At 40.3% G+C, this 25,933-nt stretch overlaps 1 long non-coding RNA gene across 1 annotated transcript; it reads right to left on the reverse strand.

Moving 5' to 3' along the window:
• Positions 1-17,049: 17,049 nt before the first annotated feature.
• On the reverse strand, positions 17,050-21,559 carry LOC128782042 (uncharacterized). The gene is made up of 4 exons (XR_008428630.1): positions 21,478-21,559; positions 20,316-20,567; positions 19,648-19,829; positions 17,050-17,199 (listed from the first exon to the last, which is right to left on the reverse strand). It is a non-coding gene; the product is annotated as an uncharacterized LOC128782042 (long non-coding RNA).
• Positions 21,560-25,933: the final 4,374 nt, after the last annotated feature.

Below are 25,933 nucleotides of genomic sequence, written 5' to 3' on the forward strand. Positions count from 1 at the left end.
AGTGAGCTACTACTGCTGTTATTTACCCTGCACTTGATGTTTTTTGTTTAGTGTTTTAATTTTTTAACTGTCAAGGTGAAAGAAAGGCTTTTCTCTAAAGTTATTCAAGAAACACAGGCCCTTCCCAAAGGCCCACTTAGTGTTTAAATTTGAGGGTTTCAGACACACTTGACTTGGCCTCTGCCCTCAGCCATCTAGACCAATCTCTGGTCTCCTACTAATATTTCAACACTTACTAAGCTCTGATGCCTCAATCTAAAATAATCCTCTTTTATTCTCTTGAGATTTTGTGGCATTTGGGAAACCTAAAATTTGCATTAATTTCTTGCTATCATCTTGCTATAAACTTCCCTATAATTTTTCAGCTGACAGGATCTGACAGTACCGACTAAGGACAATCTAAGATGCCATACTATGTTTTGTGGTGTGGCAAAATTATGTAGGGTTATGAGATGTAATTAGTGTGGTGGAATAATGTAAACAATGTAAAGAAAGAGAAATAATCCTTGTTGTGCACCTAGCTAGCTGTGCACGGTATATATAGCACAAAGGGTGAGCTGAATGCAGTTATTTTGTAATATATAAAACTAATCCCTCTGCTGGGAGATCTGCCTCCTATTTCAGTTGCTGCCAATGTTGTCCAGCCCCACACCATAACACAGGGAAAGACCCCATCCTCGATAACCCTCTCATCTCAGAGGATAATTCTGTCATGGTGCTGAGCTGGAGTGGGACAGAGATGTCCTGTTTCCCCAAAGAGAGTTGCCACAAAAATGCATGACCCTTAATCCTTAGCTTCTGGTTTCAGTCTGTTATCCTGTGCTTGCCATTGGAAGAGTGCAATCTAGGGACCAGGATGGCTGCTGACACACAAAACCTGCTCTCCACCACATGGTATCACAGCCCAGCAAGTGAGAAACAAGACCTGCATTTAGACATAGTTATAGCAGAGCTCTTACTGACCCCTGCTCGGGGAACTGGGAAAGGAGGGACCCAGGGTGGATTTCCAGGTCATAGAAGCCACATGAAGGAGAGCATCTACTTATGGGATCCCTTTTTGCAGAAATCAGGAAGTGTTTCACATCAGGAATACATTAGGGACTTAATATATCCCACTGATTTTGATCCCAGAATACTGCACCTTGTAATATCTCACTCTCACCAAGAAAAAAAAAAAAAAACCTTAGCTTGATCTGACAGTAATATTGGCAGTTACTGCAAAAATATAGTCACTAAAAAATAAAATTTATTTCATATCAGAATTCCTGTGAGTATAAAGCTAAAACCAAAGAAAAGCACAATGAAATAAACGTATACGATATCTCATGTGTCAGATCAATAAATGTTGAATTTTCAGATTTTGTCTGTCATTATTTCCTGTTCTTGATTACTGTTATAGATTGTGGAGGAGCAAAAGGCAAGCAGTGAGAGTTTATAGGCATGTGAAAATCAAACAACCAGCTTGGTTTCAAACATTTAGCCTCTAGCACAGCAGGCTTCAAGTGAAAGATTTTGGTCCTGTACACAGTGTAGAAATCAACTGTCCTGAGTGATCATAGAATCACAGGCTTGTAAATACCTTTTCCTTCCATCACCATGATACCTCTGAAACTCACAACATCTCTCTGCAGCCAACTGGGATCCAAGAGGTGTTACAACATAGGGGTGTGATATGAGGAAACACTCAAGTTTCAGAAGTACCTGCATCCATGCAATAGCTTGTCTGCCAATGGAACAGGACACCTGAAATGAAGCTTCTGCATCCTGCCAGCTGATGGCAGGTTGCCATGAGTGGCTGCAGGAGGTGCGCAACACACAGGTCCCAGGGGCATCCTATCCAACACACAGGTCCCAGGGGCATCCTATCCCCTTTCCTTTCACTGAATGTGGGCAGCGTGCAGCAACATGCAAAACAGCTCCACCCTCTTTTTCCAGACAAGATAGCTTTTTCCTGTTGCTCTGATAGGAAGAACTTTAAAGCATGAGTAGCTGAGGAGTTTTTAGACACTGTGCTATATGCTGAAAGTAATGTTGAGGGGCTTTGGCTATACATATTAAAAATGAGAAATTAAATTCTGCTCTGAGCTCACCCCAGGCAACCCCATTGACGTCAATGGAGTGTAACTGAGAGCAGAATGTTGCCTGTGATCTTTTTTACTCAGAGTTCACCTGCTGCTCATTTGAAGCCATAATCCTTGGTGACATCCCAGTCAGAGAGAGGCTTGCACAGAAGAGATCAGGTCCCAGTGTGAACTTCACTCAATGAGGCATTCTTGGCTATGATATTTTGGATCATCTCAATGTCTACCTGCTGCAGAAATCACATTGGCAGATATTTAAACATTGCTGTATATTATCTGGAAGCACAATAACTAGCACAGCAGTATAACTGAATACGTCCCCTCAATCAAATGGCAGATCATGGTCCAAAGACACACCCAACACATTCAGCACATTTAAGAGCAAACACTGCAAAAATGATATCCAGATGATGTGAGGGAAGAAGTGGGAGGAGAACCAAAGACAAAGGCCTCAAGGAAACATCCTTAGTAACACACAATTGCCCAAGGACAATAGGCTCCTGCAGGGGGACTGCAGCCAGAACAGTGCTTTCTGCAGGAACCACAGTGACATTCTGTCCCCTTATGCAGATTTAACAGTCCAGCAGAAAAAGCATTTGAGGCACAAAGGGTGAGAGGAGGGTGTTCAGGAGCCCATAAGATGCTACAGAAGAGGGATAGGTATGAGAGTTTGCACATGTTCTATAAGCCTAGGGAAGAAAGCTCGACAGAGAGAAGAACCTTCAGCAGGTTCTGCAGAGCATGTGGCATTTATGACAATGAATGAAATGTTATGCTTTTCTGTCCCATATTTATTAACACAGTCTGATAATCCTCCTTAGGTTTATTTAATTTTGAGAAAGAACAAGGAAATAGAAAATCTGATCCAAAATAATGACATATCCACAATATTAGTCCTTTAACTTCATTGGACTCGACTTAAGGGTCCTGTCCCTGAATGTTGTCAATATAACATCATTATCATTTAATATGTTTGAAGTGAGGGCAGTGTTCACAGTTTGTGGGCCTACCCCTACAGCCCAGGTGTGTAGGATGTGCTTGTGCCATTTACTATATTGTAAGTAAATAACGAATTGTGCATCAGCTGTATAGCTGGTCAGGAGATAATACAGATGGAATTGAGGGTTTGCACCTGAACTGAAATTGTGTCGTAGCTAACTAAAGCAAAACACTCACTTGAAAATTGCACAGGGCAGAAGCCATTTTGGGTAACCCTGCAAGAGGCTGAGACTCAAAAGGCAGGCTTAGAGCCCTTTTGACGGCCCCTAGCTACTGCTGCCAAGTGGCAGTCACTTCTACATACACCTGCCCTGATATTTTGTCCCCAGATGGCAGCTAGAGAGGGATGTTAGCCTGGGTGAGGGCCTTTTCTCCCCTCCCTTCCCCCCCTCCCTCCCTCTCCCTCTTCTCCATCCCACTCCAGATGGGATGTTCTGGTCACTGCTTCAGCACATCTCCACCTTGGACCTTCTTCCCATCACTTTTCTTTCTTCACCCAGCTGAGCTGGGCAGTTATTAGGCAGCTGTCTACAGCTCTCATGTAGAAACCACAGCCCTAGCCCTGATAGCTGTTGTCACTAATGCCAGCTGGTGATGCTTGTCCCAGCCCATGTGCTTATCCCAGTAAACTCCTCTAAAACACTGTTGCCTATCCTCTTTCTCCAGAGCTATAGTGCAAAAATTCAGCTACACTTTAGTCGAGGCATTATCTTCTTCCCTCTCAGCTCTCTCCTTTGCCTCCTGTGAGCAAGGAAAAGCCTTGCACAGTCATGCAAGAGGCAACATCACTCACCAGCATTATCAGGGGTCAGACAACATGAGATGCATTTCTTACAGGAGTTCCCTCAGGGGGATGAGAGCATGTGTCTGGGTATTGCATAACTTTATCTCCCCAGATACTGGGCCAAGAAAAGCAGGAAACAATTGTACCTGTAAAGTGACAAAAGCATGTGGGACGGCTGCACACAAAGTCATGGTGTGAACACGGGTACTCCACAGCAATTATATGTCTGTTTCGAACACTGGAAAAGGAAAAATATCTGCTTTCCTTGATGAAATTTACATCCTGAAGAAAGTGTCATCACAGAAAGGTGTCAAAAGAGACATTCCATACCGGAAAATCACTGTTTTGTTGGGGGTTTTTTGTTTTGTTTTTTTGTTTGTTTGTCGTTTTTGGTTTTGGGGTGGGTTTTTTTATTTTGTTTTGGTTTTTGAGTTTTTTTGTGGACAAGCATGATTTTGGATCTATTAATGTGTGGTATCATACTTGTCAAGGCACCTCCAATAACAGATGTATGACAGAGGCTCCTGGGGGATTGCTTCTGGAATGTCAGAAATGCATTACAGAGATACAATGTTCAAAACATCCAGAGGAAAAAAAATCCCCGAATTAGGCAATTCTGTCAGGCTGAGAAAATAAGATAACAAGCTGAAAATCTGAAGAATAGTTGTATTTTTGAAAATACACTAGTGTCCTTCAGGCATACAGAAATAATGACTCAGATCTTTAAAAACAGAAATAATGACTCAGATCTTTAAAAAATCGTAGTTGCCTTGAAAATTAGGGTTGTGGCGGCTAGTAACCTTGCATTGTCTGCACTATTAATGGGTCACAGTCCTAAATTCTTCTGGAAAAAATGGAAATTGAATTTTATTTTGTAATAAAAGCAGATATTCTTACATAATCTACCAGCCCCAGGGGTTGATGCATTTAGCAGAATGTCAAATAATATGATAAAACCGGAACAGATGCAATGCTGGAGCTAAACTTATTTGTGAGGCCCTGGCAATAGATTTCAGGGCTGGTTCAAGAACCCACATCAACAGGAATGGTGTGCTTTGGTGGAGTCATTCACAGACATAATTTTTCTAGGATAAAGTTTTTGGATGGTGGCTGTCAGAAATTACATGATATCTCTGTTTCATTCAATGGAAAAAGTCTCTCTGAATAAGAGAAAAGAAAAGTCCTTGAGGGACAGACTTCTGCAGTAACAAATTAACTAGTAGAACAAAGCACAACATTTCAAAGGAGGTTCTGAGGTTTTCGGGGCTTTACTCAAGGCAAATGTCTCCTGTTGTATTTCAATAAATGCACTGCATTCCTCTAAAACTTGTGCCCTTTATATTGCATTGTAATGACATTCATGTGTAGCATTAGGTTTGGCTAAAATACACTTATTTATTTGCTAACAACTTAACTTATAAGAGGACCTAAAGTTTGACTCAAAAGGAAGAAAAACTCTCAGTTTCCAAAACTTCCAAAAGTCCTTGCAGATGCCTGGCCTCTCCTAGCATAAGTCAAAGCTCTTCCATTTGTCAAGCTTCTCATGCTGGGAGATGACCTGGGGGCCTTGAGTCTCCACCATCACACTTGAGAATGGATCTGGCATGGTTTCCTGGTCTTTAAGGATGCCACCATGCACTTTACACTGGAAGAAACACTTCCCGTATTTGACTGGGGACAATTCCATATTTAGAAACAATTCCAGAATCACAGACTCATGCTAAACTTCATATCCTTCACATATTGGGGTTTTTCCTGGAACACAGGTGATTATAGTCCTCTGCCAGACCTTTCACTCACCCCTTCAGATCCACACGACCTTGGTTGTTGCCATACATCACACAGTGACCAAAATGTTTTTCAGAAAACATGTATCAACATTTCCAGCAAGAATGCTTCATCACAATTTTTTTACCAAGTGATGCCACATCTGGCCATGGCTCTGTTACAAAAGATAGAGCATCATATGCATTTGCTAAGAAAAGTGATGAGGATCTTCCTCATCAGCTGTTATCCTTAAAAGCAAAGGTGCTGCCAGTGTAGCACTCTGTGCTCCAGCAATCCTCACAGGCTGCTCCCTGCCTGTCAGAAGCACAAAATTACGCAATCCTTTCTGTGCAGCTGCTACTTGAGCAACTGTGGTAATGTCTAGACTCTCTTCTCCCTTGCGTGAGCTCAGAGGCATCATTTTGCCCCAGTCCAAGCTCCTACAAGGCTTGATAAAAGATCTGTGACCCTTCTTTTGTGATAGCCATAAGAACATATCTGTCAATGTGGTCCTCCAGCATAGGAAGATTCAGAATCTGCCATACAGTACCTCATGTTGAATTAGGTAAGAGAAGCTGGGGCTAATGGAGACCTGCTGTTTCATGGCAATGACTCTGCTGCTCTCTCTGAGGCTGTAGTACCTGTGTGTGACAATGCACAGCCTCTGTTGATATCTGTGTGATATGAGACACATTCCTTTGCCTCCACACTGCAACTACTTGACCTCAACATCAGCGCTGGCAAAAAGGAAGAGGGACATGTAATCAGAGATGAAACTGAGTGTGTCACTAGTATAGCACAAATTACATGTAGCAAGAAAGGCGGTAACAGTAAAAAAAAGAAAGTGACCAACAAGCCCATTCACAGCAGATAGAGAAGGGGATAGAACCTGAAAGATAAGGAGTTGACCAGGGATGTGGGGAGAAGCCAAGTTTGGCCTTGAAAGATGAAGGCACTACATAGCTTGTAAGTAGGTTTTATACAAAGGGGATTGTGCTAATGGAAAAAAAACTGTGCTTAGTGGTGTTTGGCAGAAAGAGATTTGGTGTCGTTACCCCAGTCCCACCAGCATATGCAACTAACATGCCTGCTGTGTTAGGAATGGCATTGTGCAACCGAAGCAGGGTCACCTAGACTTCCACATTGAGAGGCTGCACATCACATATTTGTGATGCTGACTACATTAGGTGAGGTCAGGCACTGACTCTGAACACCACTGAAAATATGAGCAGCTAATTTCTTCTCGTCAAGAGTTCAGAGGATGGTGCTTGCAGGACAATTAAAAACATAACCTGGGGTCTCAAACGAGGAACTAACCAAGAGTTCTTAATATCAGAGGAAAGTCTATTAGGACATAATTTACAATACATCTTGTATCATTTTTGCTATCCTTGTGTGGGCAGTAGGAGTCTGCTTCCAGACTGTTCCTTAAGGAATGCTCTTTAACCCCTTGAATGGGTTGAAACTTATAGTATGGAGGTATTAACTTATAAAAATCCACATCAATTGCTGAGTACCAGCAGGAACCAAGAAAGTGTGCAACCAGAACAGTAGCTTCTCTCTTTATTAGCTTCTGTCCTGTAAGTTACTCTCTTAGTACTAGATCAAGAGTGTGGAAAAAGAAATCTAGCCAGAAAATCCCTGACCCTTGTGGCTCAAGGTGTGGGAGCATTTCCATAGTGGTACCCAGCACCATGAGACAGCAGAACCAGAGGGCTTACACAGTGCTGAGTGGGACAATAGAACAGCAATGAACAGATCTAGTAGATTTGCATCCTGTTGTAGGTAACTGGTGACCTGGGAGCCAATATGCAGGGCTGGTGTCTCTTGCAGGGCAGGAGGCTCTCCAGTGCTACTCTATATCACACACAGAGTACTCACAGGGAACAAACCCTGACACCCAAGCAAAAGGAGAGTTCTAAAATGTCTGCCAAGGTTCCAGAACATTTCTCGTAGTGATATGACTTAATTTTTAATTTTATATGCATTACAAGCATATTAAACAAGTAAAATAACTCCTGTAATAATTAAATATATATATATATATATATATATATATATATATATATATATATATATATATATATATATATATATAAATTGTTGATCAGAATTAAAAAGATGTGTTCCACTTCTTTGCAGAGATATGGATTAATTTCACAAGATTTTGTATTACTACCAGGAGTCATCTGCAGAAGCTTCTTCTGTGTATGTTTTGCTGTGTATCAAATATTAATTCTGCATAACCTCATATAAAAAAACATCAATTAATGAAAATTTAAGGAAAGTTTCCTGAGTTTAAGTTGGATTCTTGTTCAATCTTCAGATAATCATTCTGTAATACTGTGTTAAGTACCTGATTTTATCTAAGAGGTATTACTTTATAGAAGTCAGTTAATAGGAATCATTGAACATTGCCAAGTTAAACTCTTCTAAAAGCTAAGAAAAATAAGTGAGGTGTTAAAAAGCAAAATGCAACCTGGAACTGACTAATTCCCAGGAGATTTTTGGAATACAAGGCCTCTATTTTATTAAAAATACTGGGAAATCACAGGAATAGAGCATGGATAATCTTCTTCTTCCATTTAAAATAGTTCAAACCTAGCTGAGTTTGGACTAATGCAACATCTGTCGGGTGTTTTCAGGTTTGAGGAAACACAAATGGGATACAGTGGTGCAGTAAGCATTAGCTGATCTGAAAAATAACCTCACTTGGTACAAAATACAACATTCATTTTAAAACACAGTCCCTGGCAGTGGCAAGTACAAAGGTTGAAGTATGAGAATGATACACTTCAGGCACATATCTGAAATTGTGAACTCACTCTTTCATCAAGACATTTCTGTGAGCCATGGCATCTGAATTTCTGGGAAGAGAGGCTCGTAAGAGCAATATATTGGGTATGTGCATATTACTGAACTAGAGATCACTTTAAGAAAGATTGAGGATGAGCTTGGGAGATAACAATGAAGTCAAAAGCAGATAAGAAGTTCAATTGTACTATAAGGTCATTTTGAAAGGAAAAATTCTGTATTGAAAATGAGTTATTGCTGTGTGGGTTGCCTTCTGAGCCACTATGCTGTCTAAGGACACATATGCAGAATTATCTGCTTCCTTTGCACATGTTCTCCACTAAAAGGACAGGACTAGGTATCAGATGTTATTTACTATTAAACTCCCAGAGACTAAGATACCCATTTCCAATGGAGTCAAGCTTGCAATGGTAGGACACATTTCATGGAGAAGATTAAAACTTGGCCCCATTTTTTTCCCATGTGGAGGAGCACAGCCTTTAAGAAATAATGTTCTGTGATGTGAAATTACATGCTTTAAGTCCCTATTTTGAACATGCAGTCTTAAGACCCATCCATAGCTCAAGAAACCAGTATTTGGCAACTGGATAATACTGGGCATTTTCAACAAAAGGATTAAATCAAAATTATTAAGATAATTCATCTAGGGCTTTTTTGTTTCATTATTACAAAGTTTCACCGAAAAAGTGTTTTTCTGCAACAATTTTTTTGTCAAGGCATGTTCTCTTTGGGTTTTTTTAATACATGGTCGTGAATAATCTGATATGAAGCCACAAGGACATCTAGCCATGGGGTCTGGCAGATAATGCTGTTCCTCACAGCTGAAGAACCAGGGCACTGACAGCACAAGAAAAAAATGTGAAAAAATTAACACAATTCAACATATCTAACAGGAGAAATAAAATGCTGATTTTAGGACACTAGTTCCTACCAGTCTGCTGTTTTAGTGGTGGGCAGAAAACTGCAGAGTTGACTTGCACTGAATGAGTCCTACTCCTGTAGCCTTTACCTGTGGTCTGCCTGGTAAACAAAGGCCACAACCCTTCTGAATATAATGTTGCTGAAAGCCTTGTTCAAGTCCTCACTGGGATTTTTCATGAGCTGTTTTCATGCCTCCACCTCTGACTTCCTTTACAAGGCATGATTCTGTCAAGGACAGAGATAGAGAAAAAGTCCACTCTTTCAAAAGTGGTGAATCTGGTTTGTTTCTATATTACTGTTTATTTTATGACAGTGTAACAAAGTCAGTAAATCTTGTTAAGCTAGAGTCAGTATTAGCAATGGAAATAATTACTACCACTTCAACTGATGTTTTGTTAATTTTACTGTAGTGCTGTCTCATGAGTCATGACAGGATGGAAATTAATTTGTCACTGCTGTAGGTCTCTTTCTTTACTATAAAGCAAGTTTCTCCTCTTACATTCATCTGCTCTAGTGCCTGTAGTAGAATGAAAAATATGTTTGAACATCCTTTTATGTGCTGCCTTCTCCATGGCCAAAGCATTTTAAGTATTGTTTTGCTGTGGTAATGGAACAGTCATGTGAAATTGAGGCCCTGGAGATGGCATCTCTGAAAGTCACATAAAGGCTTTGGACTCTTTCAGCCTTTGAATAAGTATATTTTTAGTGTCTTCACAAAGAAATTTGCTTCTGAGGACTTCATGGTATAAAAGTTGTGCCTCCTATCAATTCACAGCATAGCCAGCTGTCTTCTGTCCACAGTCAACAGACAACATGGCAGTGCATGGAGTTTTGTCCCCTTGGCAGCCAGCAGTGGATCTTCATTTCTTCACACCCTTTCCAGGATGTCACCTCCTTTAAGCCATAATACAGTGAAACCACATAAAGAAGCAAGAAGATGCATAATCTATCTGGTGACCAGAGAAGATCCTTGCAGTGGTTAAGGCTGGAGCATGGACCATATGAGGGATGGCAGAGAGTGGTTCAGCCTGGAGAGGAGGAGGGGAAGGACAGACTTTATGTCCAGTCAAGAGGCAAGAGGACATGATTTGCAAAAAGGTTCATTTTGGTTTACCTACTAAGAAAGGTTTTTCACCTTAAGGGTGGTTATTCACTGGAAGATATTATTCACTGGAAGATAGTCTTGGAGATATTGCAGGACCTCCAGCCTTGGAAACACTAACACTCTGATAGCACAAGGCATACAGTAACCTGTTCTAATGGGTCCTGCTTCATGCAGGGCAGGGGGTTGCATAGCTAGAGGTATCTTCCCATCCAAGTTATTCCGTGAGTTAATGAAGGCTTTAGAAAGTTTTTTGTTTTATTTATTTGTCTAAAGGACTGGCTTCTAATCCCTGTTAAGTTTCTCTGCCTTGGATTTAGCAAGCTCACAATGTTTCAAGCAAAATCTCAGACCAGCCTTTCACATAAGCATTTTTATTCTAAAAACTCCAGTAGGAGAAAAGAGGTAGAATCTCATACAAAAATATAAAAGAAAACTCCTCTCCATTTTTTCTTTGCCTGTTAAAGCGGGAATTTGTTCAATTTGTGCAACCATTTTGCCTTTATCTCTGGATATGTTCAGCTATTCTTCAATACACCAAGGCTGCAGCAGCCTGGTCAGTTTTTAGGTGGTGGCTTAACCTGTATTTCCCAGTGTGGATTATAACTAAGACAGCTGCAAATAGCTGACTTCATCTGGCTCTCTTCAGATCTGCTTCCAAATTCTCTGAAGAGTGAATAAATAAGAGTCCTAATGCTAAACTCTTTCTTACTGAAGAGCTTTTTCTCATTTGCTCAAAGAGCTCAAAGAAACCTTTCTCCATTGTTACGGGATTTTTATTTTAAAAATTAAATGTAGCATTTACTGAAATTTAAATCTGTTGTAAGTTGGAGGCATGTACTTTGGGTAGTTTTGTGATATTTTAATGTCTGAAAGTGATGCAGTCAGAAAAGCTGTAAGAAATTAGACTTAAAAACAACTTTTCTTGAAAACAGACTCCAGCAGTGAGGAAGCCTAAAGCTCTCATCCACATGTGTAGGAATCCAGCTTTGTTTCTGGGAAAGTATGCCTACTTTCTGTGACCAATGAGGAATCATAGCCAATAGCTTACCTGCCTTGTACTTCAAGAGTAAGATCTGAATCCACCTCACACTTCCACCTGCTCCCTTCACCCAGGCTGGTGCATTGCTCCCTGACCCAAGCACCTTTGAGGAGGTGACAGTTACCTCTCAGCAGTGTGCTCATGCTCTCATAGCATCTTGGATGTACAGCACATGCATCCAGCCGTGAAACGACCTGTGGACAAAGGAAATGTCAGTATCTTTTCAGAGGCTCCAAACATGTAGTTTAACACTTAAATGTTTCATTATGCCAGACTGTGCTTTGATGATACACAGAGGAAGTAACAGTGGGCTTTCTGTCTGTAAACTCCACTTTTTCAGGTGAAATTTCAGCTCTTGAAACCAATCCTATTGTGAAACTCATCCCAGAGTGCTTTCTGCGAGACTGATGCATATTCCATAAGTTTTGAAACAATATAACACCCTCCTCATGACACCGTTAAACTGCACCATTTTCTTCATTTCATCATGGCTGTCTGGTTTTAAGCACTGCAGAAATACAGATGTGTATTTCAGACTTGAGAAAAAACAGGACTCTGATAGTCTACACAATGTATTGGTCTGCAACATGGCTCTCTCTTGTGTCAGGCAAAAAAGTCTTATCAAAGAAGGACCTGAGGAGGGAAACAGCTGCTCCCTTTGGGGGTTAGGAGGGGTTGGCATGACTTCTTTTCTATTCCAGTAGCAATTTCACTTCATTCAGTTGTATTAGAAAATGTTTGGACCCAAGGGCTTCCCAAAGTGCATCAAGTTTCTCTAACCACTGCCTGAGAAAACCATCATACCAGTACGTTACCCACAGTACTCACAGTGCTCACAAGTTAAGACCTGAAGGGCATTTTCTCAGATTTACTGGAAAGATGCCAAAGACTTGGTAGAAAACTTGAAAATATGTTCTATCCTGTCTACTTCTTATCTCTTTCTCCATGTCTATACTCTTCAATCTCTTGACCCATGACTTTCACAGCATATCTTTTCCTAACTGAATGGATCACAACATTATTCAAAATAACACAGAGAAGAAGTGAAGTAAAGCTACAATTCTTTTTCAGTAGATACTGCATTTTAGCATCTGCACTCACCGTATGTTGAATGCTGTGCTGCAGTGCTGATGGACACCACCAACAGTGCACCTACATAACACATGAAGATTTGCTCAACTAAGTGAGAAAACCTGGGTTCTTCTTGTAGATGATACATGATCTCTTTGGACATGGCATGAATTGCAACAAATAGCTTGAAAGCAAACAGAATTTGGCTCCTAATAGGTTATTCAAGAATATATTATCTTGCCTCCTTCAAATACAGAGAGAGCATTTTAGCCAGTCTCACAGACTAAACAAGTAGAACTGAACACATGCAGCCTCAGACAGTTCCTAAAGCTCTTGAGACATCTGTCTTTCAGATTTGCTTTCTTTTTTCATGGGTGTGTAGGTTCTATATTCAGTGGAATGACACATGGAAGCCTGTCCAGTGTGTGGCTCAACTTGAGGAGAGCTCTTCTGCAAGTTTGATATAATTAAATAATTATAATTAAGTTCTATTGACACATTTGATCTTATTAACTTAGTAAGATGGGAGAGAATGGGTTGACTGCCTAAGATATAAATAAAGTCTGAGATGGTCCCTATTGCTTCCTCAAGTTGTTTTGAATTTGTACAGTTGTACTGTACAGGCAGTACACCCTTTGGGAATATCACTTCTTGGTTTCTTTGACATCCTTGCTTTGTGTGTTAGCAGCATTGATTTATTAGATGGGAAAAGTCTGTTCATGAGCAATTCCATGGAGGTTATTAAATCAAAGGCACAAAAAATTGTCAAATGTTATCAGTGTTCAACCAATAAAATCTGATACATGGCCACGGCTCAGAAATCTAGATGTCATGAGTATTTTTAGTAAACACCAGAACATAATTTCATCTCTTCTGGTTTCTCTTTACTTGGAGCATTTTCATGGAATATAATCTACAGAGGGCAGGAAAAATGCTAAATTCTAAAAATAGCATGGCCACTGCTTGATTCTGTCTGAGTAAAACAAAGGTACATTCAAGCTTGTGAATATTCACATTCCCATATGAATATTTAATTCTCCAGGATTAATTGCTCTCCTAAGCCATGTCGTATAAGGGAGGAGCAGCTGGACTCATTTGATCTGTCCAGCCTGGAGAAGAGGAGACTGAGGGGAGACCTCATTGCAGTTACGACTTCTTGTGAGGGGAAGAGGAGGGGAAGATGCTGATCTCGTCTTAGTGATGACAGTGACAGGACCCAAGGGAATGGCCTGAAGCTGTGTCAGGGCACGTTTAGGCTAGGTATTAGGAAAATACCTAGCCTAAGGTTACCTCAGCCAGAGGGTGGTTGGGCACTGGAAGAGGTTCCCCAGGGAAGTGGTCACAGCACCAAGCCTGACAGAGATCAATAAGTGTTTGGGCAATGCTCTCAGACCCATGCTATCACTCTTGGGGGTGGTGCTCTGCAAGTCCTGGAGCTGGATTTGATGAACCCTGTGAGTCCTTTCCTACGCAGCATAATCTTTGATTTTGTGTAAATATTGAGTTCTGAGGGGGAAATAAGCAACATTAGACTGTCGTCAGCACAGTTTTAAACCATTTCCAGTGGTTTGTTCTCTGTGAACATACTGACATCTCGTGGTTCAATCTGAAACTGTGACTGGTTCACATTCAGAAGAGAAATTTCTGCAAGGAACAGTCTAATTTTTTACATAAGTTGCATTCTTTCTGCTTATTCTGGGTCAGTAGGGGGGAAAATAGATCTTAAACTTGAAAAGACAATTAAAAAAAAAAAATAGCTGTTTCTTAAGTGGCTGAACAGACTCTGGAACCTGGAACACTGAAGTGCAGGAATTCATAGTTTCTAGCAGAGCTACAATAGTGAGACTCAGTTCTGTTTCCATCATTCACTGCACTGTCTTCAGATAGAGGGAGGTGAAGTTATTGTCGGGGGATAGCCTACTCAGGGTGACCCAGCCTTGTCCTTCTCCCTGGGCCCCTGGGTCAGTGCACACATGCACTGACACAGACCGCTGCTGTGAACATGCTTACCTAGAAGATCTGTTCTATTCATGCCAAAGAGTAATTCCAAATGCTGGCTAAATCAAGATTAAGGACAGCAGAGTAACATGTGACATGCAGGCCACAAAACATCCCGTTTGTCACTAAAAATCTCACCTTATCCATACAAAGAGTTATAACAAAGTCTGTGGTACTGCATTGATGGAAGCTGTAATGAAAGGAAATAGACAAGATGTGAAGAGGAAAGGCAGCTGATACAATGTTTGGCTATAAGGATTATTAATTTGTCATGGAGCTACTCCAATTCAGACATGCAAGTTGTTTCTTCTGGGCTGCATGATAACAGACCTTCTTCCCATGAAAGTGGTAGTCACAGAGAGTGAGGGAAACAAGTAACAGGAATGCCCTTAAAACCCACAAAGATTATGTGACCAACTTCTAACTCTGTCAAGCAGTGAAAAATGGACCAGGCGCTCACAAACCAGTCATACATTATGCATGCAAACCACATGCGACAAGAGCTGCCGTGTCCTTGCATGGAGCTTGTGGCTGAACAGCAGCACTTGGCAAAGGCAAAGCCCAAAGAGCCTACAGTCCCTCCCCATGGGGCACAGTGCACTCTTCATGGTCAGTGTGTCCCATGAACACCAGCAAACGGCTACACAGGCAGCTGCTCTGCCCCTTCCCTGGCTTCCTTCCACCACTGGCCCCAGGGACGTTTCCTCCAAAACATGCTTTGGGCCCATTTAAGATGGGCTAACATTTCTAAATCCTCTCTCTGCTTGAGACAGGAGGAAGATAATTATGTTAGGAAGGTAACCATCTCAGCTTACAACAAATTTCTGAGACAGGAAAGTTTTGTCCCTTACAGTCTTTGTTAGACACTCAGTTTTTCCTTTGCCTTGAAACAATCATGTTGATATCTCTTTGGGACAAATTCTCTAGATTAATTTCTGTGTTGATTCAGCATCACTTCTTTTTTTTTCATGTAATATCTAACCAATTCTATGAAGGCACTAAGACTAGTCAGTGTGATGGGGAGCACATCCAATATTTATCCCTGGCCATCAAAGCATGCCGGAATGTCTTGCCTAAAGCCATGGTAGCCTTTGTGGATAATTAGGTATGAGCCTTAGTCTGAGGCTACCATCCACATCTCTGTAGTAACGCCTGTTACACTGCAACTTATATTCCCTCTGAGACACCCTTATTACTGTGGAGGGCATGGTGCAGGAGGAAAACTCTATGAGGAAGAGGGCTTGTACAGAGTAGTACAACTGTTACTTGTTTATTTCAGTGCCTCCTGAAAAAAACAAAAAAAAAACCAAAAAAAAAAAACAAAAAAAAAAAAAAAAAGAAAAAAAAAGAAAAAAAAAAAAACTAAGCCGAGATCCTGTAAGGGAGACTATTCCAGTTTTCATGTGAGCTCAGAGATAATACTGCATTCAATTGCTAGTTACTTCTTTCTCTAGCCAGATGACAATGCCTTCTTCTCCTGGAAAGAGCATTCCAGCTGCACACTGTTAAAATTAACTTCATGGTTGGAAAGCTCAAAGTCTTTACACCGGACAAAAGGCTGGAGATTGTATTTATGGTCATTTCTATTCATGTTTAGTCTGTATTGCTCTCACTGTCAGCCTTTCAGCAGCTGTGGAGAGTGTTTTACTTTAAGTAAGATCCATGCAGCAGTCCTCAGGAAGATCTGTGCAGTGCCTTAATTTGTGCAGGGTCTGCTGCATTTTAGGTATTTTGGAATGGGCTTTCCTTAGAGCACAAGAACTTGCAGCCCTTGAGAGATGTAAGCAACCTTTAGAGAATAGGAAGATTTCCCTCAAAAACATGAGGCTTCACTTTTTACAATGTGCATTTGCAACATGTCATAAAATCCATGCCAGCCTCCCCTCCTAGTTTTCGCTGCCAGCTAGGCTGAACCTTAGTGATGCCCACAACAAGAGGCTCTGGCAGGGTGCACGGACACCCACAGCAAATGCTGTCATGTGCGGGCTCCTTTGATATGGATGGCAGGTGAACTTTGTGACAGGGGGAGCAACAACCAAATGTCAAGCTGTCAGCTCTGACCAGAAATAAGCTGTCTGGAAGGACACAGCTGGGTGGAGAGGCTACCCTGCAGGTTTGGCCTCTCTCAGAACTCTGAGGTGCTCTCCCCAGCTCTATACTGTAGTCTCTTTCATCCCTCCCTAAGTGATCTCAAAGGCTTGTGAGGGAAGGGATCAAAGTAAAATTATTATAAAATGTTGTTTCAATTCTTAAAGTCCCTGACAAGGGAAAAATAAGAGCAGGAAATAGCAGTCACACAAAATTGAGACCGGGAAAATATCTTATCTGCTTCAATGGATTTTGGATCAGCCCTTCAAATCCCATCAGATTTTTCCCGTACTGCTTTCAACATCATTCTCTGTCCCTGCACTTGAAATGTTGTGACACCAGCAATTCTGATGGATATCTCTCCACATGCACCTACCTGGTCCTCAAATAAGGGGTCACTTCCTATGGTTTAGCTGTGATGGAGGTGATAACAGATGCTGCAACCAGGTAGAGAGAAGAATGGACAAGAAAAGAGAGGGACAAAGTATTACCCCATGTCTTCAGCTGACAAGATTGTCATTCTTCTACCATCCTGAAATGGAGAGGAAAGCTTTTGAAAAATAACAGTGCTGGGCTGAAATGGACAAAAGGTATTATTGATCTTTAAATGAAAATTACTATTTATCAATTCAGATTTTTTTTGTGTGTTGAAATGACACAGTTTGACAGCTCTTGCTTTACAATATCTATTTTCTTGCAGTCTCAAAACAGGCTAATCTTTCTAGAAAAAAACTTAATGGGAAAATGCCACTTGTTGTCTACTGTGCAGTGTACCACTTTACCCTGCCTCTTGAGCTATGAGGACACATAAGATCATGCCACCAGGCAGAAGTGACTAGCTGCTTGGCTTATTGACTTTCTTTGCCTCATTTGTGCTGCTTATTTTAAATCACTTGTGGGTGTAATGAAAATAAGTATCTCAGTAACTCGTGGTTGCTCAGATTCTGCTCAGAGCCCTTGGGCACTAGAGCAGCTTCAAATGTCATTGTGTCTATAGCATGTCAGTAATTAAATATTTGTAGCTTGCCTAATTTTAAGCTTTTCTTGTATCTGTCTCTGTGAAAAAAAAAAATAGTAAAATATTCAAACTATGTTAAAATGCCTCCTCTCCCCCAAGTAGATGGCAAAGTCCTGACTTAATCCATCTTCACCAGGTGTTGCAAGTATGCTGTGTTCAACAGAATCAGATGGGCAACCACAAAAATCGGTCTTTTTCAGGTTTGGATCATTTTTTAAGAAAGCATTTGTGTTAGTGAACGTACAAGAAAACTGCTAATGCCAGGTGCAGTTTCACTAGAGAATCACCAGAGGGTGGCAGGACATTTTGTTGAGGCCCCTGCTGCTGGCTTTCAGTGCTGAGTTTGTACAGATAGCCACCCTGCATTTGTTCTCTTGATCCACAAGAGAAGTTACCCTCCTGAAAGAGTAAATGCTATTTACTATCTTTATCCTCTTGACAGAGAGCACAGAAAGTTGGGACTGAAATCTGCATCAGAAGAGTTTTTGTTGTCTCTCTTGTATGACAGCATGCCTCACTGCTCAGATTTAATGGAAAGACTAGACTCACTCTTGTCATGCAATTGTAAGAACAGTTACTGTTCTCTGACCTACCTTCAAAAGCAAATGTACTGAAATAGGACCTTGTCTTCTACACATTTCAGAGCTGTCTTTATGGAAAGCAGCTGTTAGAATGCTAGTTTCCAGAATGCAGTTTGCACAGCTTTACATGGTTGCTGCTTAGTTGTGAGTACTTGCAGGACCCACAGTACTTCCTTCTACATAGCTTCCTTCTTTTCTTTCAGCATTGATGGTCTTGGAGGGTTTCCTAGCTAGGACCAAACTGGCTCTTGTCAAGCAAGAAAGAAAGCAACTGAAGAAAAAAGACATGTATGTCTCCCAGGAACTTCAATGCACTTCAAACACTTCCCACTCACTGACAGCTGATAGACAACCATAATGTTCATAGGTGCACTAGCATATTGTTATTCTTCACTGCTGCCTTTGCCTGCTCAGTTTGGGAGTGTCTAGAACACCTCTGCAGAAGAAGGCTAGCCACAGTGGAGACACTCAGCTCATCTAGCAGCTACTACACTAAGCTGTGTGTGGCTTGGCTAAACCAAGTCCTTTCCAGATAACCTTTTCTCCTTGGAAGAAAGAGGATATTTTCTGCCCCGTGTCAAAAAAAAAATGTTATGGGCATTCGTTTATGTTCAGCAACTGGATCATACAATTGTGACTTAAACAGTTTTGGTTAATTCCCACTAGATGACGCTGTAGCCCCTCCAGGGAAGAGAGGGCATTGCTATCTAAAGGGAGGAAGTACATCCCTAATTTTAACTACAAGTTTAGCTGAAGTACTCTTTCTGCTCATCATGGACATCCAAACCCTACTCTTCATCTTATACTAAGAGCATTCTAAGCAAGGTGTTTTGCATTGATGACAAGATGATGTGCCGAGATGACCTCCCACTAACTTAACAGGATATTCACACCTGGGGGGCAGCAGGCTTCCAGAGTTACCCTACCCTGAAGTTCCAGATCACTTCTGTCTTCCTCCTTTCTTCTGTATGTATGGGACATTATTTAGGGTATTTTAACATCGGGGTTTGGTGGTCTATTTCCAGAATATATTTGCATCAATCAAGCAGGGCAGATGTCCAAAAATCCTGCCTCATTTAGCTGGAAGCTGAAACAACTCTTCTGGTAAATCTGTGATGTGGTAGCAATGGAGATCATAATTTTAGGAAAACAAACCTAAATTATCATCTTCCATGTTGAAGTGGTTGGGGAAAAAATGAAAGAGAGGGAAGTTTTATGCATATTTCTCTGTGAGTGACTTTCTTAACGACACTCTCATTGAGAGTGACTTTTGCCAAATGCTGTTTACTTTTTGCTGTCAAATCTGTCTGAATTGATTGAAAAGTGAGACTTGTTCCCCTCTGCTTCCTAAGTGACATACAGACTGAGTGTGAGAAACAACCTGCCAATGGCTCCATCAGGAATCCTGTGTCAGTACAACAGCTGAAAAATAGAAGACACTTTGCCAAGTCTCCATCTTAGCCCATGGTTTCTCCTACTGCTCCTCCATGGATGCACTTAGATGGCTAGAGCTTGGAGAAGGCTTAGCTCTACAAAATTCTTGGTGGAGCTGTTCTTGCACTGCTGGAAAAATTCAAAAGAGAAATAAGGCAAGAATCTTATTTCAGTCCAGACTGATCATACACACGTTACAACTGAGAGAAATTAAGCCTGGATAGCAGTAGATATGAATTTAGGATGGTACATGAAACCAGACTAGTGGACTAGAAAAAATATAAGGGAGTGGTATGCCAGATTTAATTAATTGTGTTCATTTTCAGAATTGCAAAAATTTTTACAGGCTTTAATGCAATCTTCACCGAGTAGCTAGACTCTAGAAGAAGCAGTCCTCAGTCTCTCATCCTGTGAACACATCCTTTTCTACAGTGACCTGTTCAGTAGGTATTGGTGGTATTTATTCTGCCCTTAGAGGTTAAATAAGGAATTCTTGTTACTTATTTCCACTTATGTCACAAAAAATAAATGTACTCTGAAACACAGGCTGTGACTTTTGTTTCCTCTCTTTTCAAGACATCTAAGTTAAATGTGTTTGCTTCTAAGTTAAGATACCTGATTTGTCCTTGGCTTTCCAGGTGCTCCACAAGGAGTTAGATCCATATTTGGCCAAGTCACATGGTCAGTGCTGTAGCTTTCAAGTTATAGCTCTGAAGATTTTTGGCCGGCAATACTCGATGATATACAAATTCTTTCTGAGCTTGATCAAACTACATTACTTTGGTGCTCCATTTCGCACAGCTGCAAAAAGTGAAGAACTCAAGTGGGAGTGAACCATCTTCTTTGCGTTACCCTTTCCTGGATAAGCTGTTGACAAATGGGAAGCATAAACAGTAATTTAAAATCTAAGCATAAGAGGAGAAAATTAGCATGTTAAGTGATCTCAGATGCTTCCACACAAACAGCCAAAGCAGTGCTCAGCAAGCCCTTGTTCTCCCCTGTGGGAGACTAGGCAACCACCATCACTTTTTTATCCCCTCATGCACTTTTTACAGGGCAGAGGCCTGTGTGAGGATGAATTACAGGAGGCAAAAGTTTTGTGCCAGCCTCTCTCCTCCACTTGATCCCCATAGGGGGCACATTATTGTCACTCTGCTGTCTCTTCCCTACCTGCCTAACACCTTTATTCAAGAGAAAAGAAAAAGGAAACTTCATAAACCAGCATACTGAGTCAAAAGCATTGGGAATAAACTCTGCCATGGTCTTAGAAATCTAGAGGATTTTGCACAGCCATCCTCTGCCTTTGCACTGTTAATTCTTTGTCTAAAAAATCCTTGTCAGTTTGACAGAAAGAGCTAATTCTATGCAAAGAGACTTTATGATTTAACTGACACTAGAATAGTGAAAATCTGTTTGTTCTCTGTACCTCAGATTCTCTAAGACAAGTATCTTGGCTGTGATCCAACCAACCTTTTAGTATGACTCTACACTCTAAGCATGTGCATCATTTTATCAGATGCAAGCAGTGGCAAAAATAAGAGCCATCATAACAAAAATGCTCACTGGATTGCATATATATGAATTTGTCTCTTTAAAATGGATGTTGAATATCCTTTTTGCGTGTGCTTTTCATTGATCCTCACTTGAACAGAAAGCTTCTTCAAGAAATTTTTTTTAATCAAGCAAGTAGGGACAAAGGGAAACAGATTAAGAAATGGCCCTGAAAACAAGAATGACAATTTCAAGTTACCATGAACTTGTAAATGTCTGTACAAACCTTTCATATGTTTGCAGAGTAAGTCTTGTTCTGCATTATTTTTGGAATCTGGGTGGGGTTACTCCACTGTCATTTCCAAACCTCTTCTGCTGTCTGTACAGGCCTCTCAGGCTATCCCATCCCTGGGTGGTATCTCCAGGTCTGTCTGCTGTTCCAAGGCTCTGACCTAACAATTGTTATGTTTAAACAACACCCTGGGAGTGAGCTTTCCCTCCCTGTCTGTCTTCAGGATGGGTGGGAAACAGAATTTCAGCTCTCAGACATGCACTGTGCTCTGTTCTTCCTGACTTTGTCCAGGTTAGCAGCATGCACAAACACACTCAAGAACTCAGCTCCTGTGGTGACAAGCTAGATATGGCTTACTACAGAACATGTCCTGCTGCACTACTAAATGGCATATTTCATGATAAACTGTAAGGCTGCTCTATCACATTTGTTGTACTTTGAGGCACCTGAATGAAACAAGATTTTCCATCTTGGCACTGTTGAACAGCCAGTGCTAAAAAATATTGACCTGCTTACAAGCAGGGAAACATTCCAGTTATGTAAACAGCAGAGAAGATTTTTTTTTTTTCTCTGCATTCCTAGAGTAAGCTGGCTTTAGCTGAGTCCATAACTTCTGTGTGTGCTGTTCCCTTTGCTGCCTCCACACACACAAATTGTTTTTTTCAGAACCACAGCCTGCTAAGTAACTCCTCTTAAGCAAAGGGTTTCAATGTGTTCTTGTAAAAGCCAGCAAAAGATTTTGAAAATAAATTGAGTGACCAGCTCTAAAAAGCATTTCCAAAATAAGCAAAAACTGCTATGCTAGATGAGGCCAAATGCTGCTCTGAGCAGCAATTGTTTCCAACAATAGTTGCTAATGACAGTTGAAAAAAACTTTACAATACAAGACCTCATTTTTTCCTCCTGCTCTTTTTCCTCTTCTTCTTCTTTGTCTTCTTCTTCTTTTTCTTCTTCTTGAATAAAGAAGATTAATAGCCATACATAGTTCTCTTCCTTGAGTCTATTGAACCTGTTTTAACCTGTTAATGTCACTGTCCTCTGCAAAATTCCCTCCTAGTGATTTTCAATCCAACTTCTGTCATGTGTATAGTAGAGAAGAGGTCAAAAAAGGAGGGAAAGAACATACTTTCGCTGGTTTAAATTGGCTGCTTCTCATTTTAAATCTGTTGCTTCTAACCCTTGAATTATTAGCAGTAATAATTCTCAATCCTCTACACTTTCACTTTTTATAGTTATATTCTCAATCATCATGTTCCCAGAAGCAAGAGTTATTTCACATATATGATGGTTTTTCTGTTCTTTTGTTTGCTTTGACTTTGAAATGAGGCAAGAAAACAAGGCATATAATGTTACTGATCTGGCTACATGACCAGTTCACCAGGACTGCAATGCTTTTTATTCTATCTTTCTGTCTGTAGCTATAAGAGAAAGCTGCATCTTATTTTTTCCCCACAATATATACAGGCGACTTGAAATGTATGGAGTGCGATAATATTGTCACAGCAATGCACAGTGGGCTCTGGTTTTCCTTCATTTGGATTGGACCTCCACCTTGACCACAACAACAGAAGACAGGTGGAAATTATGCTTGAATTAAAAATACAAATCTGAGATTCTTCTTGTGCAGCTCTAGCTCACTTCTTCACTGATTTATTCAGGAATGTTGTCGGCAATGTATGTTGCAATCAACCCAATCCTACATTCATCCTTCTAAATTGACTTCACCCTATCAACAGAAGTATTATAAATTTTCTGGTTCATTGCCTTTTCAAATTCAGCAAGAACAAATAACTACTGATCTTCTAACATGAAGTGCCATTGTTTCACCTTGCCTTGACTCCTTCAGATGTATTTCAGACAGAAGACAGAGCAGAACTGACAGATTAACTTCACCTATTTGATAACTAGTATCCACGAAGTCCTCAAAGTAAGGCTTCTCTGGAATGTCAGAGATAACGAAAGCCTCACATAACTAAACAAACAGCTCAGAACAATAAAGTGATCCATGCAATTTCCTGTATTGTCTCTCTGGAGTCCGTGGGCTCATAAGGCTCCTAAGTGAGCAGGAAAAAGACAACCAGCTCAGCCAAAAAGAGAGGTACTGCCGTAAAACAAACACTCTGCAAGAGCTGTGTCAGCTGCAGTGGGTGTTTTTTCACCTTTTCAAACTGCAATCAAAATTGAGATCACCAGGAAAATGAAATATATTGGGAAGTTTGAAGAATGTGTGTGTCAGTTCTTTCTCAGAAGCCGTAATTCTACTTTAATGCCAGCATAAGCATTTATAAGTGAGGAAAAATACATTAGAAAAACCTAATTTCAGGTGCACATGAGAGTTTCATTTCACATAAACATATGGAAATGGGGACCATGTTCTCAAATGTTGAATACTGCCCTCTTTCCACTGAATCCAGGGAGAGTAGTGTTGGTGGAGGCATTGTTTTGCAAAATGTAGTTTATCTGAGTAGCATGTAGCATTATATACACAACTGTTCGCATTAACTATTGAAAAGTTCATGGATTAATGGAATGAGATGTTTTCCCCCTATATCTTTTTATCCCTGCTGGATTTTCTTTCTTTTTTTTTTTAATTACTTGGAATTTTTTTTTAATTATCTCTATTCCAATTTGAAGATGAAGTCAGATGCTTTTTTTAATAAATAGCAAATGTTTACTTACCACCCTGTTTTTGGCATTTGGGTGTAAGACAATGAAACTGATGTTCAGTTTAAGCTGACTTTAAAGGACTCTGTATATCATCCACATAATGCTGCTTCTTCACTGGAAAGAAGCTTATAAATAAAATCAGAAGAACAGCATGAAGCCACCAGACCTGCAACCCCCTCTTTCAAGCAATACATACCCTTGTTAAATGTTTGGTAAACTACTATGAATAGTTGTTGTTGGTCCAGTTAAAGAATCCAGCAATATTTGTATGGAGTAGCTAGCCCTGTGAGAGGCACAGTGTTAATTTAGACTAATTCAGTGTGTGCAGCAAGACTAATTCTGTCAGCACTCTTTATTTATTATAACTCCTGCCTCACTCAGAGCAAGCAGCTTTGTCCAAACAGCCAAGAAGAAAAGATATCTGTGTTATTTCCCAGCCTCTGAGTAACCACTTTTGCAATCTGAATGTATCCCTAAAACTTTCAAGTGGTCTTAAATATATGATTAAGGTAGCAGCCAGATATTGCATGTTTCCTGTGGCTCTCTGAAAAAAAATTGTATTCTAGACAAAATACAAACTTTAAAACATTTGGAAGGCAAAACCAACAAAATTTGCCAAAGGATTGCTGTTTCACAACAGCTCTCAAGCTTTCAAAACTTATTTTCAGTGTGTGCTAAAGGAAAAACAAAGCTCTTTCAATGTTTTTAGGAGGCAGAATCATTACAAAATGGATCTCTCTGACACAGAAGTCCTGAGGACACTCTTTCCAACTCTCAGCAGCAAATCTGTCATGTTTGGCTTGAGAATCTTCTAATCTTCTCAAACTGTATGTAAGACAAAATTATGTTTGGTAAATGAGGACATTTTGAAAGCCTTTGGCCATATCTAGTGAGTCTAAACCAAGTGTCACTTTGCAGATCTGACAGGTCCATACCAGTCCCAACTCAAAGCAAAAGGAGACAACAGAAATACTCTGGGTAATCTTTCTAGAATACTAGGCTGTTTTGGGGGGTTTTTTTTTGGGGGTTTTTTTTTGTTTTGTTTTGGTTGGTTGGTTTGTTTGTTTGTTTTTGTTGTTGTTGTTTTGTTTGATTTCTTTTGGGGGGGGGTTGGATGGGGGGAGTAAGTTGTGTTTTTTAATATATTTTAGTATCTTTAGTATCTAATTATTTTTGGAATCTTTTTTAGTCCTACATTTATTGTCTGAATATAATTCTAGCTGTTCCTCTTGAAAATAAATTTTAAAAATAAAATAAAACAAAAGCACAAACAAACAAACAGTCCTGCACTGTGGAGAGCATGTAAAAAAATCATGTCAGTAGAGCAGAGCCATAAGCTTTCCAGAAGGACCCATGTACTTCATGCTGGTTTTATTTGTTCTCACAGTGCAGGAGCACATTTTGTATGTTCTATATGCTCACCCATAGGATGCCAGAACTTTTGCTGGTGAACTTAGCATTTTGCCATTTAACCTTCAGCCACAACTATGCAGACTATTTAAAAAGGCAGGCCAAGGAAGTTAAAGTTTTTAAGCATACTTGTGTGGTGATCTTAGAATTTTAATGTGTAAGTGGTCAATTTTTTTTATATTCAAATACAAATGAGCTTTCCCATTTTCCTTCGTGTGACTATTAGAGATTGTTTTATGAAACAATAATCAATGTGACTTTCCAAGGTCATGTGCATGTTAGTGACAGAATTCAAATAAAAAATGTCAATGCACTCTTAATTAGGTCAAGATGTCTGAGCAAAATTCCTTCTGTCCAAAGCATCCTCTTATTC

Source organism: Vidua chalybeata, chromosome Z (genome assembly GCF_026979565.1).
Source record: "Vidua chalybeata isolate OUT-0048 chromosome Z, bVidCha1 merged haplotype, whole genome shotgun sequence".
Taxonomy (NCBI): Eukaryota; Metazoa; Chordata; class Aves; order Passeriformes; family Viduidae; genus Vidua; species Vidua chalybeata.